The following is a 17,077-nucleotide window of genomic DNA, read 5'->3' as shown; positions in this document are numbered from 1 at the left end:
ATTATATTACTTTTGCAATAAAGTTATTTGATTTTTTAAAAAAGTTTTTTCCTAGCTACCTCAGTATTTTATTACGTGACCTGATGGTGCCACCTTGTGGCCCACCTGGACTTCAAAAGCAATGTGAGCATCTAGTACTGGTATAAAGCCAGAACGAGGGCCTCTGAAATTTTCCTTTGTCTCATTTCAGTCACTTATTGTCATTCTTACTAATTTTGAAATTGTTCAGAATTGGTCTGCACTTCAATTTTCCTTAGAAAAGAAAAGCTTACCTAATATAATGTGTGTCAATTATACCTCAAAGAAGAAAGAAAAGAAAGGGAAGGAAGGAAAAGGAAGGAAAGGGAGGAGGGAGGAGGGAAGGGGAACTCCCTGGTGGTCCAGTGGTTCACTCTTGGCGTTTTCACTGCCAAGGGCCTGGGTTCAGCCCCTGATCTGGTGCAGGAACTAAAATCCCATAAGCCAGGCAAAGCAGCCAGGGTAGGAGAGGGGAGAAGAGCTTACTAGGCAAACACAGCATATATATGATTCCAGGCCTTTTAAAAAATCTAAACCTCATTAAGCCCACCTTTGATATCAGACTTCATATACACAGAATTGTTAAAGTGCTACAAAAATGACCTTCTTACTTATTAATTTATTCAGTGTTATTTTAAAATATAGGAATTATAGCTTTTTGTAAATTATTCCTTATTTTCTAAATAGGACAAAATTTAACCAGACTTCACCTCAAATCACCTGAAAGCAAAAGACTGTTCTTAGGAGTATTTCTATGAAAATTTTACAGCTGAAGGGTGATCTAGGATCACCTAACAGATTATCTAACCCAAGCTCCCAGGTTTATAGACGATACTGAGAACCAGAGAGCCTGTAACTTTTCATGTCAACCCTCACCTCTAGGGGTCTAGCCTTATTCATGATCTATGGTAGAAATACAAGGTACATCATCTTCAACGTAACAGGTTTTCACAATTCTAGAACCTGCAGCCATTCATGCTCTGAATTACGTGCTAGATGGAAGCTAGTGTGTGTGGCATCCTTAATATAAAACACCCATTCTAGTGACAAAGGGTGGAACAGGACACTCCCTGGTCTACACAACCCAAGAGAGGGCTGGTCAGCACCACAGTGGACCCTGCTCACAAGTAACTAACTGTCAAGGAGGGACCATTAGGGAAGCAATTCAGCCAAGGGTCACTGGTGTGGCGGTCGTCAGCTGGAGAGTGAGTAAGAGGCAGATTCAGGCCTTCTCCTGGAGACCCTCCAGCTCACCCAGCCTTGGGCCAGCAGGTGAGCTGGGGGGCCCTGGGAACAGACTGGGAAGCACATCCTGAGGGCTCCAGAGCCCTCACCAAGTCCCCCCACTAGCCACGGCCCAGGCCTCGAGGAGCAGTGAACCTCTCCCCGCTCCCTCTCTCTGTGACCTAATAGCAGTGGCCGTCTGCCTGACCTGTGAGACCTGGTCTCGCCCTTTGGGCCACCTGAGGAGACTGAGGACTAGTTGGGTTGGATGCCTGGCTCCCTCAGGGATGACAGCTGGGAAGGGTGTGGGAACCTGGCCCTGAAGGAGCTGCCAACTGAGATCCGCCTCCTCTCAGCCAGGACTGGGACCTTGGAGGCTGAGAGCTGTGCTTTGGGATCTTGCCCTTTCTGGTCAGGACAGAGAATACCATTCATCTGGTAGAGATTTACAGGGTCATCATTACCTGTTACTAGACCTTAAGAATGAAGGAGCTGACACCGAGAAGTGTGCAACAACTCACCACACCCATCCGTCACCTTTTGCTTTTAAAGGGGCTTGCTGAAAGCTTTCAGTAACTCTGGGGTTCTTAGGGCACGAGCCACCCATCTCCTTGTATGAGCCTGTAACAGACCTTTCTCTGTTCCAAACTCTTGCTTTAGTACTGACTGGCCTCACTGTGCGTTGGGCACACAGACTTGCGCTTCGGTAACAGTGAAGCCACATGAACCACTCCAGTCTAAATCACATTTAGAGCTCCAGAATGTTTACACTTGTGGCCCAGGTAGACCCTTAAAATTCAGGAACTCCTCACATATCATTATTAGACCTACATCCTACCCAACCTGTTCCAACCTTTGGGGACTCTAGTAAATAATACGCCATGAAGAAAATAACTGACAACAGGCTGAAGGGGCTAACTTAGCCAAATCTTTAAAAATGGCATGTGTGGACTTCCTTGGGAGTCTAGTGGTTAAGATTCTACACTTGGAATGAAAGGGCCGTGGGTGTGATCCCTGGTGGGGGAACTAAGATCCCACATGCTGCAGAGTACGACCAATAAATCGATAAATGTTAAAAAAATAAAAGTGGCATGCTTATATAGAAAGTCTATATATAGAAACCACACGGGGTAACAGGTATTTCTTCCCACTGGAAACAGTTAAGGGTGACATCTTTGGTAGGAAGAAAGTGCAGAGTTTTAGTAAGAGAGTTGAGTGTCTAAGGCTTTAAAGGGAGCCTTTGGTTCTTTTCCTGCTGTCTCTCCTTTGGACTGTGGGTAACCTATTTTGGGGAAGCATCTTTGATAGCCCAAGAAAGTAGTGAATTACATGCTTAGGAATGGCTCTAGGTTCAGGAAAGAGAAATATGGATTTTTTTTTCCCACTAGGTTTTTTTTTTTTAAACCTAGCTTAGGAGGATAAAAATAAGTGTAGGATTTCAAGCAGAAGTTTTATTTTTCAGCTGGAGCTTTCCTTGTGCTGCCACTTAGGAACCTAAGATGTGGGGCAAGAAGTAGGAAATGCTAGTACTATAAAGAAGGATGGAGTCAGCAGTCCTGGTAGCTTCTTTAGTGGAACAGTAATTCCGAATGGACAATGAATCATAGCAATCCCCTTTCTGCCTGAGACCACGCCCCCATGCAGCCTCTCCTAGTAAAACAGCAGATCTGTGAGTTGGCTCAACATCTGTGTACTCAAGAGTCTATGGTATCTTTCAGAAACAGGAACAGAGGCTGGCAAAACTCTGTATCACTTTCCCGTGGAACTATTTTTATAGACTGCCCAAAGACGTACCAGGCCATTGTGACCAACATGGCCAAGAGTGGTTAGTGACTGAGGTCTCAAGACCATTCCCCTTCATGATTGTTGTCTATAGATTTTATCTTTAAAATTTTTTTTAAAAGAATGGTTAACTAAATTATCAACATTTTATCAATCAGACCACTCTTTTTAAAAAAAGTTCCATGCCTCACTCTGCTGGTTGAAGTTCACCCTTCAATTCTTTGGGAGGATCTGTAAGCAGTCCAGTCTTTCAGTCTTCTGACAGTGGCTTTATTTTTACTTTATTCTTGAATAATAGTCTATGTGATTACAAGGCTGTAGCTGCCAGTTACTTTCCCTCAGCATTCTGAGGTTATCATTCCACTGCTTCTTGGCTCTATTATTGCTAGAAGACATCTGCTTTAGTCTAATTGTTGCATAAGTCTTTTTTTTCTTTGGTTTAAAAATTTTCACTTTAACCTTAATGTTAACAGTTTTGCTGTGATCTATTTAGGAGGATTTATATATCCTGGTTGGAATTCTGAATTTTTATAACTTATAATCTAAGGACCATGGCCTCTTGAATTCTGGGGAATTCTCACTTACCTCTTCCAACTACTGCTTTTCGATCATATCTTCCTATTAGATATATGTTGGAAACTCAATTTATGCTTTTCTTGAAAAAAAACCAAAACTTTTCTATGCTGTAGCTTCTAGGTACAGTTCTCAGCACTATCTTCTAATTGATTTATTATCTCTGGCTGGATTGAGTCTAAGTTTATCACACATCAAAAAAAACAAACCCCTCGACTACTGTACTTTTTCACTTCTAAGAGTTCTAATTTTGTCTTCATCTCCATCTGCTCTTGTCACTTTCTGTTTCATAATTTACCATTTTGAATAAATGCAAGTGCTTTCTCTACTTGAGCATAAGGACACTTGAAAGTCTTTGTTGGAGCAACAAGTATACACTGTACACTATAGGCATTATCTTGTAATAACCTATAATGGAATATAATTTGCAAAAATACTGAATTGCTATGCTGTACCCCTTAAATCAAAACATTTAAAGCAACCACACTTCAATAAAAAAAGGGAAAAAAACCCTTTGTTGGATAGTTTCCTACAATCACTTACACTAGGACTGAGCTTGTATTCCAATGCCACACTGCTGGCTGGGTTTTTCTTGACCCTGGATCTTTGTCATTCATTTTGGAATTTTTGCTGTAAGCTTATTTTGGGAGAAGGGTTTGTTTTTGTTCTCCATTCCTCCTGCCACATGCTTACTCCTCCACATGGTTGCCTCCGACTTGCCACCTGACAATGAGTTCAGAACCAGGTCTTATAAAGGCTGAAGATCTTATATACTGGCCAAAACTAACCGTGCTTTTCACTCCGTTGGAGGCCCAGTGCCACTGTAGTGGACACAACTGGCTGCCTACCATTCATGCCCTTTTCTGTCCCGCAGTACCCAACACTATCACTCCTGGCTGTTCCTAAGTATGTTTTGAGGAAATAAGCTCTGACTCCAAGTCATGTAACATGTAACATAGTACATTCTTCTAGCTGCAGTGGTTTACTGTTTTTTAATTAATTTTTTATTGAAGGGTAGTTGATTTATTAATACAATGTTATCTTAGTTTCTGCTGTACAGCAAAGTGAATCAGTTATACATATATCCACTCTTTTTTAGAATCTTTTCCCATATAGGTCATTACAGGGTATTAAGTAGAGTTCCCTGTCCTCAACAGTAGGTTCTTATGCAGTGGTTTTATTTAGAAGTAGACATATTCCAGTCCAATAAGACCCTTTACTTACTGTTATATATATTCAGTTCAGTTCAGTCGCTCAGTTGTGTTTGACTCTTTGCGACCCCATGGACGCCAGGCCTTCCCGTCCATCACCAACTCCCGGAGTTCACCCAAACTCATGTACATCGAGTCGGTGATGCTATCCAGCCATCTCATCCTCTGTTGTCCCCTTCTCCTCCTGCCCCCAATCCCTCCCAGCATCAGGGTCTTTTCCAATGAGTCAACCCTTTGCATGAGGTGTCCAAATACTGGAGTTTCAGCCTTAGCATCAGTCCTTCCAATGAACACCCAGGACTGATCCCCTTTAGAATGGACTGGATGGATCTCCTTGCAGTTGAAGGGACTCTCAAGAACCTTCTCCAAAACCACATTTCAAAAGCATCAATTCTTTGGCACTCAGCTTTCTTCACCGTCCAACTCTCACATCCATACATGACTACTGGAAAAACCATATATATTAAAGTGATATATTCTTTTTTTCTGATAATAAGGTGTAAACAGAACATCTAAAATTGCTTTAGTCATTCTGACATGGATTTCAGAAGGGACGGAGGGAGAGAGAGAGAAACAGATAAAGAGAAAGGCAGGGGTGCTGGAGATGAGAAGCACACAGGGAAACAGAGCCAGACCTTGATTAAACCTCACATGAAGCTCATAGTAACTATGGACTTTTCAAATACAGGCATCAATAAATTCCCTTTTTTACTGACAGTTTAGGTTTTCTGTTACAACCAAATATTTAAATGATACAGAACCTAAAGTCTTACTTCCTTGGTGGATCAGAGGGAAAAGAATCCGCCTGCAATGCAGGAGACCAGGGTTCAATCCCTGGGTCGGGAAGATCCCCTGGAGAAGCGAATGGCAACCCACTCCAGTATTCTTGCTTGGAGAATCCCATGGACAGAGGAGCCTGGCAGGCTACAGTCTGGGGGATCCCAAAGAGTCAGACACGACTGAGTGACTAACACTTCCTTTACACTTTCCTTGAACCTAAAGTAGTCATTACCACTTGATTCCTACTGCTGTGTGCTTCTGCCACTGCTTTCTAAGAAGGAAAAAATACTGCTTGTGTTACATGTTTCAGCAAAAGACAAAGATCAAATGAAGGGTGGGAGCAATGATATCTAACTCTCTTCAAGAAGCTGAATTAACTAAGGTCTAAGAAATCTCATTTGAAAATGGAATAAATAGCACAGCAGGCAGGAAGCAGACTGAAAGCTGGGTAAATTCTAGGCGCTCACCAAGGAGATAACTTGAAGTACAAGTTGAACAGACAATCTGAATAGATGAGATAAAAATAAGCTCACTGTGGGGAAAACACAGACAATACCAGTTTTTGTTCTGTTTTTAAGAAAAATAACCATGAGGCAAAATACAGCTCCAAATGGGGAAGTGGCAGAAAGAGATTTAAAAGAAAGAATCAGTGCCATCTGGCTCTTGGAAAAAGACATATTAGGGCTAAAAATGCCACCAAAGTTAGAATGCTTAAACCATTCTGACAATGCCACACCCAGTTCAGTTCAGTCGCTCAGTCATGTCCGACTCTTTGTGACCCCATGAATCGCAGCACGCCAGGCCTCCCTGTCCATCACCATCTCCCGGAGTTCACTCAGACTCAGTCCTGCCACACCCAGGACATTAAAAAAATTTTAACTTAGACTAAAGAAAAAAAGACATCATAAGAGAAAATACAGGTTTCTTAGCTAGTTTTAATATACTTAGGTTAAAAAGTAAAACAGGGACTTCCCGAGTGGTCCAGAGGTTAGGACTCTGTGCTCCCGATGCAAGAAGCCTAGGTTCAATCCCTGCTTGGGGAACTAGATCTTGTATGTCACAACTAGAGATCCTGCATGCCACAACTAAGACTTTTTTTTTTAAAGTAAAATACAGCAGAGGAATTTCACGAAGACCCAATGTCGAGAAAATAGCTAAATAAACCATGTGTGTTCTTGCATTTGCTTTTAGATGACTTGGCACCATCCCTAAATAACAATGTGCACATCTTTTAGTTGATTGTATTCAATTGCATAAATCTGTCAAAAGGACTACTTATTGGATAGTTCCGTGAATACACAGAAGCATCAGTATTTCTTTGGCATATGTGCGTTTATGGCCACATGACCAAGAGCTGGGAACAAAAAAATCATCCAATTTTTTGAAGTCAAAAGGGTGCATGCCTATCTTCATTGAACATAGTTTAGTCTAGAACTGCTTTGTTTCTCTAATAATTACTGGCAAATCAAAAGTTAAATTACACAAGGTTTCTAAATACTGCAGTGAACAAAGAGGTCTAGAAAACCTGAACAGCACTAACAAGTTCTGCTTCAAGTTCTACACTTCTCCAAGTTCCAGAGTTCTGGGCATATAAACAGGAAGTGAAATCTTATCTCCAAGAGACCCCTGCGTGTTCACTGCAGCATTATTCCCAATACCCAAGATACGGAAGCAGCCTAAGCGTCCACTGACACGAGCGGACGACAAAGATGCTGTATACACACGACGAATATTATTCAGCCACAAAAAGCAGGAAATCCTGCCGTCTGTGACAACACGAATGAACCTGGATGATACCACCCAAAGAGAAGTTAGACACAGAAAGACAAATACCGAATGATCTCACTTACATGTGATATGGAATCTGAAAGAGTCAAACTCACAGAACCAGAGAGCAGAAGGGTAGTTGCCAGGGGCTGAGGGAGAGGGAAATTGGAAGGTGTTGGTCAAAGGGTACAAACTATCACTCATGGCATGGAGCTAATGTTCAGCAGGATGATTGTACATAATAGTATGTATTGTGTACTTGAAATTTACTGAGATCTTGTGTTCTCATTACATACGCACACAAAGGTAACTATGTGAGGTGATGGATTGCGTGGGGCAATCATTTCAAATTTATGAAAATATTAAATCATCACACTGCATGCCTTTAAAAAAATCAGACTGTATAAACACTATGTACAATTTTTATTTGTCAATAATATTTCAACAAAGCTGGAAAGATCCTGAAAGATGATGCTGTGGAAGTGTTGAACTCAATATGCCAGCACATTTGGAAAACTCAGCAGTGGCCACAGGACTGGAAAAGGTCAGCTTTCATTCCAATCCCAAAGAAAGGCAATGCCAAAGAATGCTCAAACTACCGCACAATTGCACTCATCTTACACGCTAGTAAAGTAATGCTCAAAATTCTCCAAGCCAGGCTTCAGCAATACATGAACCGTGAACTTCCAGATATTCAAGCTGGTTTTAAAAAGGCAAAGGAACTAGAGATCAAATTGCCAACATCCGCTGGATCATTGAATAAGCAAGAGAGTTCCAGAAAAACATCTATTTCTGCTTTCTTGATTATGCCAAAGCCTTTGACTGTGTGGATCACAATAAACTGTGGAAAATTCTGAGAGATGGGAATACCAGACCACCTGACCTGCCTCTTGAGAAACCTGTATGCAGGTCAGGAAACAACAGAACTGGACATGGAACAACAGACTGGGTCCAAATAGGAAAAGGAGTACGTCAAGGCTGTTTACTGTCACCCTGCTTATTTAACTTACATGCAGAGTACATCATGAGAAACACTGGACTGGAGGAAGCACAAGCCGGAATCAAGATTGCCAGGAGAAATATCAATAACCTCAGATATGCAGATGACACTACCCTTATGGAAGAAAGTGAAGAGCCTCTAAAGAACTAAAGAGCCTCTTGATGAAAGTGAAAGAGGAAAGTGGAAAAAGTTGGCTTAAAGCTCAACATTCAGAAAACTAAGATCATGGCATCTAGTTCCATCACTTCATGGCAAATAGATGGGGAAACAGTGGAAACAGTGGCTGACTTAATTTCTCTGAGCTCCAAAATCACTGCAGATGGTGATTGCAGCCATGAAATTAAGACACTTACTCCTTGGAAGGAAAGTTATGACCAACCTAGACAGCATATTAAAAAGCAGAGACATTACTTTGCCAACAAAGGTCCGTCTAGTCAAGGCTATGGTTTTTCCAGTGGTCATGTATGGATGTGAGAGTTGGACTATAAAGAAAGATGAGCGCCAAAGAATTGATGCTTTTGAAATGTGGTGTTGTAAAGACTCTTGAGAGTCCCTTGGACTAAAAGGAGATCCAACCAGTCCATCCTAAAGGAGATCAGTCCTGGGTGTTCATTGGAAGGAAGGACTGATGCTAAAGCTGAAACTCCAATACTTTGGCCACCTGATGCGAAGAGCTGACTCATTTGAAAAGACCCTGATGCTGGGAAAGATTGAGGGCAGGAGGAGAAGGGGACGACAGAGGATGAGATGGTTGGATGGCATCACTGACTCAATGGACATTGCTTTGGGTAGACTCTGGGAGTTGGTGATGGACAGGGAGGCCTGGCGTGCTGCGATTCACGGGGTTGCAAAGAGTCAGACACGACTGAGTGACTGAACTGAAATGAAACTGGAAAAAAGGAAAAAGGGATAAGCATATATTTAATTTGGAAATTAGCTATTCCTTTGTCACTGATTTTATTTATATATTACATATACTTTATGCATAAGATCTAAGTTGATCATTCTTATGTCCGTATGCTGGTGTGGAAAATGGGATTTTATTACCAAGATATAAACCATAAATTTAAGTTCTAATAATACCGAAAATAATTTTACATAGGCAAATCTTTTTCAAACCCCACAATACAATCCTTTACAAAATCTAATTCTCATTAGTTTTCCTTGTAAGAAATCTAGAAAAAGTCTTTAGTATGGAACAAATTTGGTAATGACATTTCTATAGTGACAATCTCAAAAGTTCTTCCATTTTTAAAGGATGAATAGAGTTAATGAAAAACCCTGCAGCATAAGAGAAGAGGTTCATTAGCTCTACACAGAAAAATATACCACTGAAAATTATTTACAAGAAATGAACAAAAAAAGAAAAAATCTGGTTTAGGAATATACCAAAAAAAAAAAAATTAAGAACTCAGGTTATGGGAAAAAAAAAAAGTACCATATGGAGACTGGGATTTAAAAAAAGACTATGAATTAGATAAAAACATAAAAGAAAATTTAAAATTCAAATTGTAAGCAGAGAAAGTGTTAGTCACTCAGTTGTATATGACTCTTTGCAACCTCATGGACTGCGGTCTGCCAGGCTCCTCTGTCCGTGGATTCTCCAGGCAAGAATATAGGAGTGGGTTGCCATTCCCTTCTCCAGGGGAAACTTCCCAACCCAGGGATTGAACCCCGGTCTCTCACATTGCAGGCAGATTCTTTACCGTTTGAGCCACCAGGGATGCCCCTGTAAGCAGTAAAGAACATAACAAATATTACAAAAAATCAAATCAGCAATGGACAGGCCTAACTTAAACTCTGCAAAAGAAAAGTTAACAAGGACATGTGAAATGATTATGACAACTAGAGAACAGAGCCTACCCATGAAAAATTGCCAGAGGGGGAAAAATGAGAAAACAACAAAAAACAAACTTAAGAAAGTACTTCTCTCAAATTAAAAAAAGATTTCCATCTGCACACTGAAGGACACATCATCTTCCAGATAAAACTAATGGATTAAAAAAATCAGTAGATATAATCCTAAACTTCAAAATAATTTATTTAATCACCTTAAGGGCTATGGTTTTTCCAGTGGTCATATATGAATGTGAGAGTTGGACTGTGAAGAAAGCTGAGCACTGAAGAATTGATGCTTTTGAACTGTGGTGTTGGAGAAGACTCTTGAGAGTCCCCTGGACTGCAAGGAGATCCAACCAGTCCATTCTGAAGGAGATCAGCCCTGGGATTTCTTTGGAAGGAACGATGCTGAAGCTGAAACTCCAGTACTTTGGCCACCTGATGTGAAGAGTTGACTCATCGGAAAAGACTCATGCTGAGAGGGATTGGGGGCAGGAGGAGAAGGGGACAACAGAGGATGAGGCTGGATGGCATCACTGACTCGATGGACGTGAGTCTGAGTGAACTCTGGGAGTTGGTGATGGACAGGGAGGCCTGGCGTGCTGTGATTCATGGGGTCGCAAAGAGTCGGACACGACTGAGTGACTGAACTGAACTGAAACCTTTACAATGCAACTGTGAGCTGAACTTGCTATGGAAAAGGCACAAGACAAGACCACAGAAAGAGTTTATATCCACAGTAAAGATGGTGTAAATCTGGTATATACTATATACCTTGTAGATTATTTTTTATTTGGCCATTAATTTACTGAGGGCAGAAACAAGAACCTAAACTCATGTTGAGATAAAAAGACAGATTTATTTCAAAATAAATCCTGGTTTTCAACTTTCTTGAGTATGTATTTTGTTTTAAATGCACAGTTTGTAGCACCTCTAAGTTAATTTTAATCTGAGGTAAGAACAAAAATAATTGACAAAGGAACATCTTCTACCACAGGGCTTTTATGAGCCCTGAAATGAATTACGCAAAAAAGGACAAGCTTTTGTGTGTATGGGTTTTGGAGGTTAATAACACATTATCATTTTCAGTATAGCAGTATAGTTATTTTCCTTCCACCGATCATTGATAAAATGATCCAAGTCTGGCTGCTAAATGGGTGGAGCTAGAAATAAAATTATTTACTGTGAGGATGACTGCAGTGCTTTCAAATTAGAGTTTACAGCTAACCTCCTCTAAAGAGCTGTCCATACTTGCCAACTCCAAACTCTTTCCCTAGATCCTCTCTTCAAACCACACTAATCAGATCTTCTTCCCACTCTTCTTAGGGTGCTCTTGCATCAACACCAGCGACCGCCACATTGCTAAGTACAACATTAATTTCGTGGTCCTCATCTCACGATGTGTCGAATCAAAGACTGCTCCTTCTCAGTCTCCTCTGTGGTTCCAACCTCTGAACATGGAAAGAAAATCCCAGAGCTCAATCTTCGCTTCTTTAGACCAGATCTCATATAATCTCAAGGCCTGAAATACTACCTACTTGCTAATGATTCCTAAATTTCTATTTTGAGTTGGGACCTTTCCACTCAACTCCAGTCTCACATAACACCACCTCAACAGACATCTCAAACCTGACTCGTCTAAAGCTGAACTCTTGACTGCTGCTCCACCAGCCTCCCCATCTCTCTCATCCTCAAGTCTTCCCCATGTCATAAAGGGCAGCTCCATCCCTTCACTAGCTCAGGCCAAAGGCCTCGCGCCATCCTTTCCTCTTTTACCCTCATACTCCACATCCAATCCATCAGCAAATCCTGTCAGCCATACCTAGAAAACAGCAGCTTCTTACTACACTATTGTTACCACTTGGTCTGACCCAACCTAACTGGGCTCCCTGCTCCTACCGTCCCTTCTGAACACAGGCGCCAGAGTGATCCTTTACACCTGTTAAGTCAGGCCTCCCCACTCCCCTCAACCACCTCCCTCCTCACTCAGGGGAAAGGCCATGGTCGTCACCAGGACAGATGAGCTCTAGAGCTTACCTCACCCTTCCTGCCTCTGCTCAAACCCACTGGCCTCCTTGCTGGCCCCCAACAAGCCTGGCGGCCTCTAGGCCTGGGCCCTTGCCTGGTGCACCGGACCCCTACACAGCTGCAGGGCTGTCTCTGACCCCTTCAGGTTGTACTCAGGAGCCTTCTCTATGGAGCTGTTCCTTATTTCAAAACTGCTTCTGCTCCTTCCCTGGATCTCCCTATCCCCCTTCACTGCTTCATTTTTCTTCTAAGCAATAATTACCACCTGACTGGATAGATTTTAATTTTTAATAAGTATTTTATTTATCATCCCCATCCCCACCTTTCCCCAGTGGAATGTTAGCTCCAGGAGGACAAGAATTATGTTTTCTTTTGATCCTCTCGCATCTCCGGGGATTAGAACCATGCTTGCCTCTGGGAGGCACTCTGCATACATTTGCTACAGGAGTGCTGAATATGCAAACTCTTAAATCCTGATAAAGCTAAGGGATTTAGCACACTACAGTATCCAACTTCTCTCCACAATGGGAAATACCACTTTACAGGAACTGGAAATGCCTTTCTCTTCCGTATAGTAAGTAATACAATTTGCTCTAAATAACATGCCCCAAATTTCTTAATTCCTCTTTACTACAGTCTTTCAAATGTCTTTCCTACATCCTCTAAAATATTAACTTGCGTGCTAAGTTGCTTCAGTCATGTCTGACTCTTTGCAACCCTATGGGCCCTATGGAACCTGCCACGCTCCTCTGTCCGTGGGATTCTTCAGGCAAAAATAATGGAATGGGTTGCCATGGCCTACTCCAGAGGCTCTTCCCGACCCAGGGATTGAACTCGCGTCTCTTATGTTTCCTGCACTGGGAGGTGGGTTCTTCATCACATGGACAAATCTTTCATTCCCCTTTAGCATTACTGTCATAATATTGCACGGGCAAAGTGAATTCACTAAAAATGGTATCAATATGCAAACAATGATGAAAAGTAATGAAGCTCATTAACAACCAAATAAACCCAACCCTGCTGCTGCTACTGCTGCTAAGTCGCTTCAGTTGTGTCTGACTCTGCCACCCCATAGACGGCAGCCCACCAGGCTCCCCAGTCCCTGGGATTCTCCAGGCAAGAACACTGGAGTGGGTTGCCATTTCCTTCTCCAATGCATGAAAGTGAAGTCCCTCAGTTGTGTCTGACTCTTAGCGACCCCATGGACTGCAGCCTACCAGCCTCCTCCGTTCATGGATTTTCCAGGCAAGAGTACTGGAGTGGGGTGCCATTGCCTTCTCTGGGAGGGCCCTAGTCCATGCTTAACTTTATTATCACTATACTCCTTAGAAAGCAAACATTTTTCTAATTAAACTCCCTTTTAAGTTAAAAAGGAGTTGGTACAGGATACTTGCATTTAGCCATGAAAATTAAACCTCAGGGAAATCAGTTCAAGCTATTAGGTTGGTGTGAAAGTAATTGCAATTTTACACTGTTGAAATTGGCCATATGATACCAGAATACATTCTTAAATAAATGTGGTTAGGTTATACAGCATTTTAACGTGTATTTCTTGCTTTATGTTTTTTGCTAATGACTTATTACTTGTTTACATTTATTTTAGACTATGGAAATGAGGTTAGACAAAATGCAAATTTGAGCTTTTTTTTTTATTCAAGTTCAAAATGGGTTGTAAAGAAGCAGGGAGACAACTCGCAACATCAACAAGGCAACCTGGAACTTCTAACTACGTACATGCAGTGGTTGTTCAAGAAGTTCTGCAAAGGAGATGAGAGCCTTGAAGGTGAGGAGCATACTGGTTGGCCAACAACCAACTGAGAGTCATTATCAAAGCTGATCTTACAACCACACGAGAAGTTGTCAAAGGACTCAATGTTGACCATTTTACAGTTGTGTGGCATTTGATGCAAATTGGAAAGGTGAAAAAGCTCAGTTAGTGGGTGCCTCACAAGCTGACCACAAATCAAAAAAATCATTGTTCTGAAGTGTCGTCTGCTTTTATTTAACAACAATGAACTATTTCTCGATTGGATTGTGGCACACAACAAAAAGTCAACTGTATATGACAACCACTGACAACCAGCTCTGTGGATGGACTGAGAAGAAGCTCCAAAGCACTTCCCAAAACCAAACTCCCACCGAAAAAAGGTCATGGTCACTGTCTGGTGGTCTGCTGCAGGTCTGATTCATCACAGCTTTCTGAGTCCCGGCGAAACCATCACATGTGAGAAGTATGCTCAACAGATCAGTGAGATGCACGGACAACTGCCACACCTGCGCTGGCCCCAGTCAACAGAAAGGGCCCCATTGTTCTCCATGACAACACCCCCCCACACACACCACACAACCAGCACTTCAAAAGTCGAGCGACATGGGCTATGAAATTTTGCCTCATCTGCCATATTCACCTGAGCTCTCACCAACTGACTACCCCTTCTTTAAGCATCTTGACAACTTGTTGCAGGCCAAACACTTCCACAACCAGCAGGAGGTAGAAAATGCTTCCCAAGAGTTTGAGGAATCCCAAAGCACGTATTTTCACACTATAGGAATAAACAAACTTATTTCTCATTGACAAAAACATGTTGATTGTAATGGTTTCTATTTTGACTAATAACGACGTGTTGGCGCTTAATTACAATGATTGAAAATTCACGGTCCAAAATCGCAATTACTTTTGTACCAACCTAATACGAGTCAAATTGATAAGTAAACAAAAGTCTTATGGAATAGGTTTGTATAGGTAACAAGCAGGAACACTGGAGTAAGGAGATGAGGTTCAAATCCTTTACTAACTGTTCGACCTTGGACAAGTTAATTTAGACTGTGTGCCTCGGTTTCCTTATTTGTAAAATGGAAATGGTACCCTCCGCTGTTGCTACAAGGATTAAATACAGACACAATACGATTTAAAGTATCCAGCACAATGACATACAGTAAGCACTGAAGACTTCTCTTACTATAATCCCCGCCCCACTAGCAGACCTCTTTCCACTCCTAGGTACCATTCTTTAGAATGAGAATTGACACTATTTAATGATGTATTTTTCCCCCTTCGTTATATTCGGTAGCCAATTCTAAACACCGTGGGCCGTTTTAAAGAATAAACGTCATTTTCTCGAGGCAGAGCCCTGTATTGCCAGATGATCGGCCTCCTGCATTGCACTTTTAATAAGGAGCAGCCCTGTCTTTGAACCCGGGTACCCGGGGCCATGTAATATCGGGATAGTTCACGCACATCTCAGCAGCTTCTCTTCACGCCTGGACTGCGGGTTCCGAGTAACTAGCCGCATACTGTCCGGGCCGAGGCGAGACGCCGGCCGGGGGTGTCTCCGGCTCGGACTGTCGACATCGCGAGGCCCCGCCAGGCCGCCCGCCCCGGCCACGCCCGCCGCGCGGCCGCTACCCTGAGCAGCCCCCAGCGCCCGCGCCGGCCCTCCCAGCTCCCCGGGGCAGCACAGACCCGAGACCAGCCACCACGGGTCTGCTTCCCCGCGGGCGGCCCCGCCTCTCAGGTCCCTAGACCAGGCCCCAAGCCGGGCCCTCCGGTGCTTCGGGGCCATCGCGGGGAGGTGTCAGTGGCTTTCATCCCGGGGCTGCCCGCGGGCCGAGGCCCAAGTACCTTCCAGTCAGTCGAGGAATGGCGGCAGCGGCACCACCTTCCTCCCGGCAACCGCGGCAGAGGCGACGGCAGCGGACGGAGAGGAGGGGACGGGCTGGCCACTAAGACGAGCGGGGCCCTAGCTGGCCAGAGCGGCCTCACTGCGCCGCGGCTGGTGCGCCCCCTGAAGGCTGGAAGTCGCACTGGCGGCTCGACCAGCTCTGAATCACTAAGCAAAGTAAGAAAACTGCTGCGGGGGAGAAGACAACTGAGAAAGGTTCCATAGGTCTGAGTCCAGGAGCATTTTGCACTTTTCAAGTCCTTTTCTAAACAAACATCCCACCCCTCAGCTAGATGAAGGCTTCACAGGCAAGGACAGTCTTACCAAGAGTCTTACCAAGTCTCTAAATTGAGTTGGACTCTTTGTGACCCCACGGGCTGCAGCAGGCCAAGCTCCTCTGTCCTCCACTATCTCCCAGAGTTTGCTCAAATTCATGTCTTTCGAGTTGGTGATGCTGTCTAACCATCTCATCCTCTGCTGCCCCCTTCTCCTCCCCGCTTCAATCTTTCCCAGCATCAAGGTCTTTTCCAATGAGTCAGTTCTTTGCATCAGGTGGCCAAAGTATTACAGCTTCAGCTTCAGCATCAGTTCTGATGAATATTCGGGGTTGATTTCCTTTAGGATGGACTGGTTTGATGTCTGCAATCCAAGAGACTCTCAAGAGTTTTTTCCAGCACTACAATTTGAAAGCATCAATTCCTCGGTGCTCAGCCTTCTTTATGGTCCAACTCTCACATCTGTTCATGACAACTAGAAAAAACATAGTTTTCATTATATGGACCTTTGTCAACAAAGTGATGTCTCTGTTTTTTAATACACTGTCTAGATTTGTCATAGTTTTCCTTCCAAGAAGCAAGTGTCTTTTAACTTTGTGGCTGCAGTCACCATCTGCATTGATTAGAGAGCCCAGGAAAATAAAATCTGCTACTGTTTCCACTTTTTTCCCATCTATTTGCCATGAAGCAATGGAACCAGGTGCTATGATCTAGCAGGAGCTGTAGGCATCAATTAATAGTTGCTGGCCTTCAGGTAAGTCTTCTCTGTAACCCAAATTGATGTATTAGTAATAGCAACTGGCTGCTCTAATTTTCAAATATGAACCTAAGTTTTTTCAAAAAAGATTTGACTACTTACATCCCACTTTTTAAAATTCCTAGACGAAATGCAACATGTACCTAGCCAAAACTATAAAG

At 42.8% G+C, this 17,077-nt stretch overlaps 1 protein-coding gene across 13 annotated transcripts in view; it reads right to left on the bottom strand.

Moving 5' to 3' along the window:
• ANKRD46 (ankyrin repeat domain 46) overlaps positions 1 to 16,001 on the bottom strand; it is a 72,660-nt gene extending 56,659 nt beyond the window's left edge. For 5 of the 13 annotated variants that reach the window (XM_069600505.1, XM_069600508.1, XM_069600501.1 and 2 more), the window contains exon 1: positions 15,845 to 15,991. The gene's annotated coding sequence lies outside the window, so the exon portion shown is untranslated. Of the gene's footprint in view, positions 1 to 15,844 lie in introns of all 13 variants that reach the window. The other 8 variants (XM_069600506.1, XM_069600513.1, XM_069600502.1 and 5 more) reach the window with 4 other exon arrangements.
• Positions 16,002 to 17,077: the final 1,076 nt, after the last annotated feature.

Source organism: Ovis canadensis, chromosome 9, assembly GCF_042477335.2.
Source record: "Ovis canadensis isolate MfBH-ARS-UI-01 breed Bighorn chromosome 9, ARS-UI_OviCan_v2, whole genome shotgun sequence".
NCBI lineage: Eukaryota > Metazoa > Chordata > Mammalia > Artiodactyla > Bovidae > Ovis > Ovis canadensis.
This window is presented reverse-complemented; position numbering and strand designations above follow the sequence as displayed.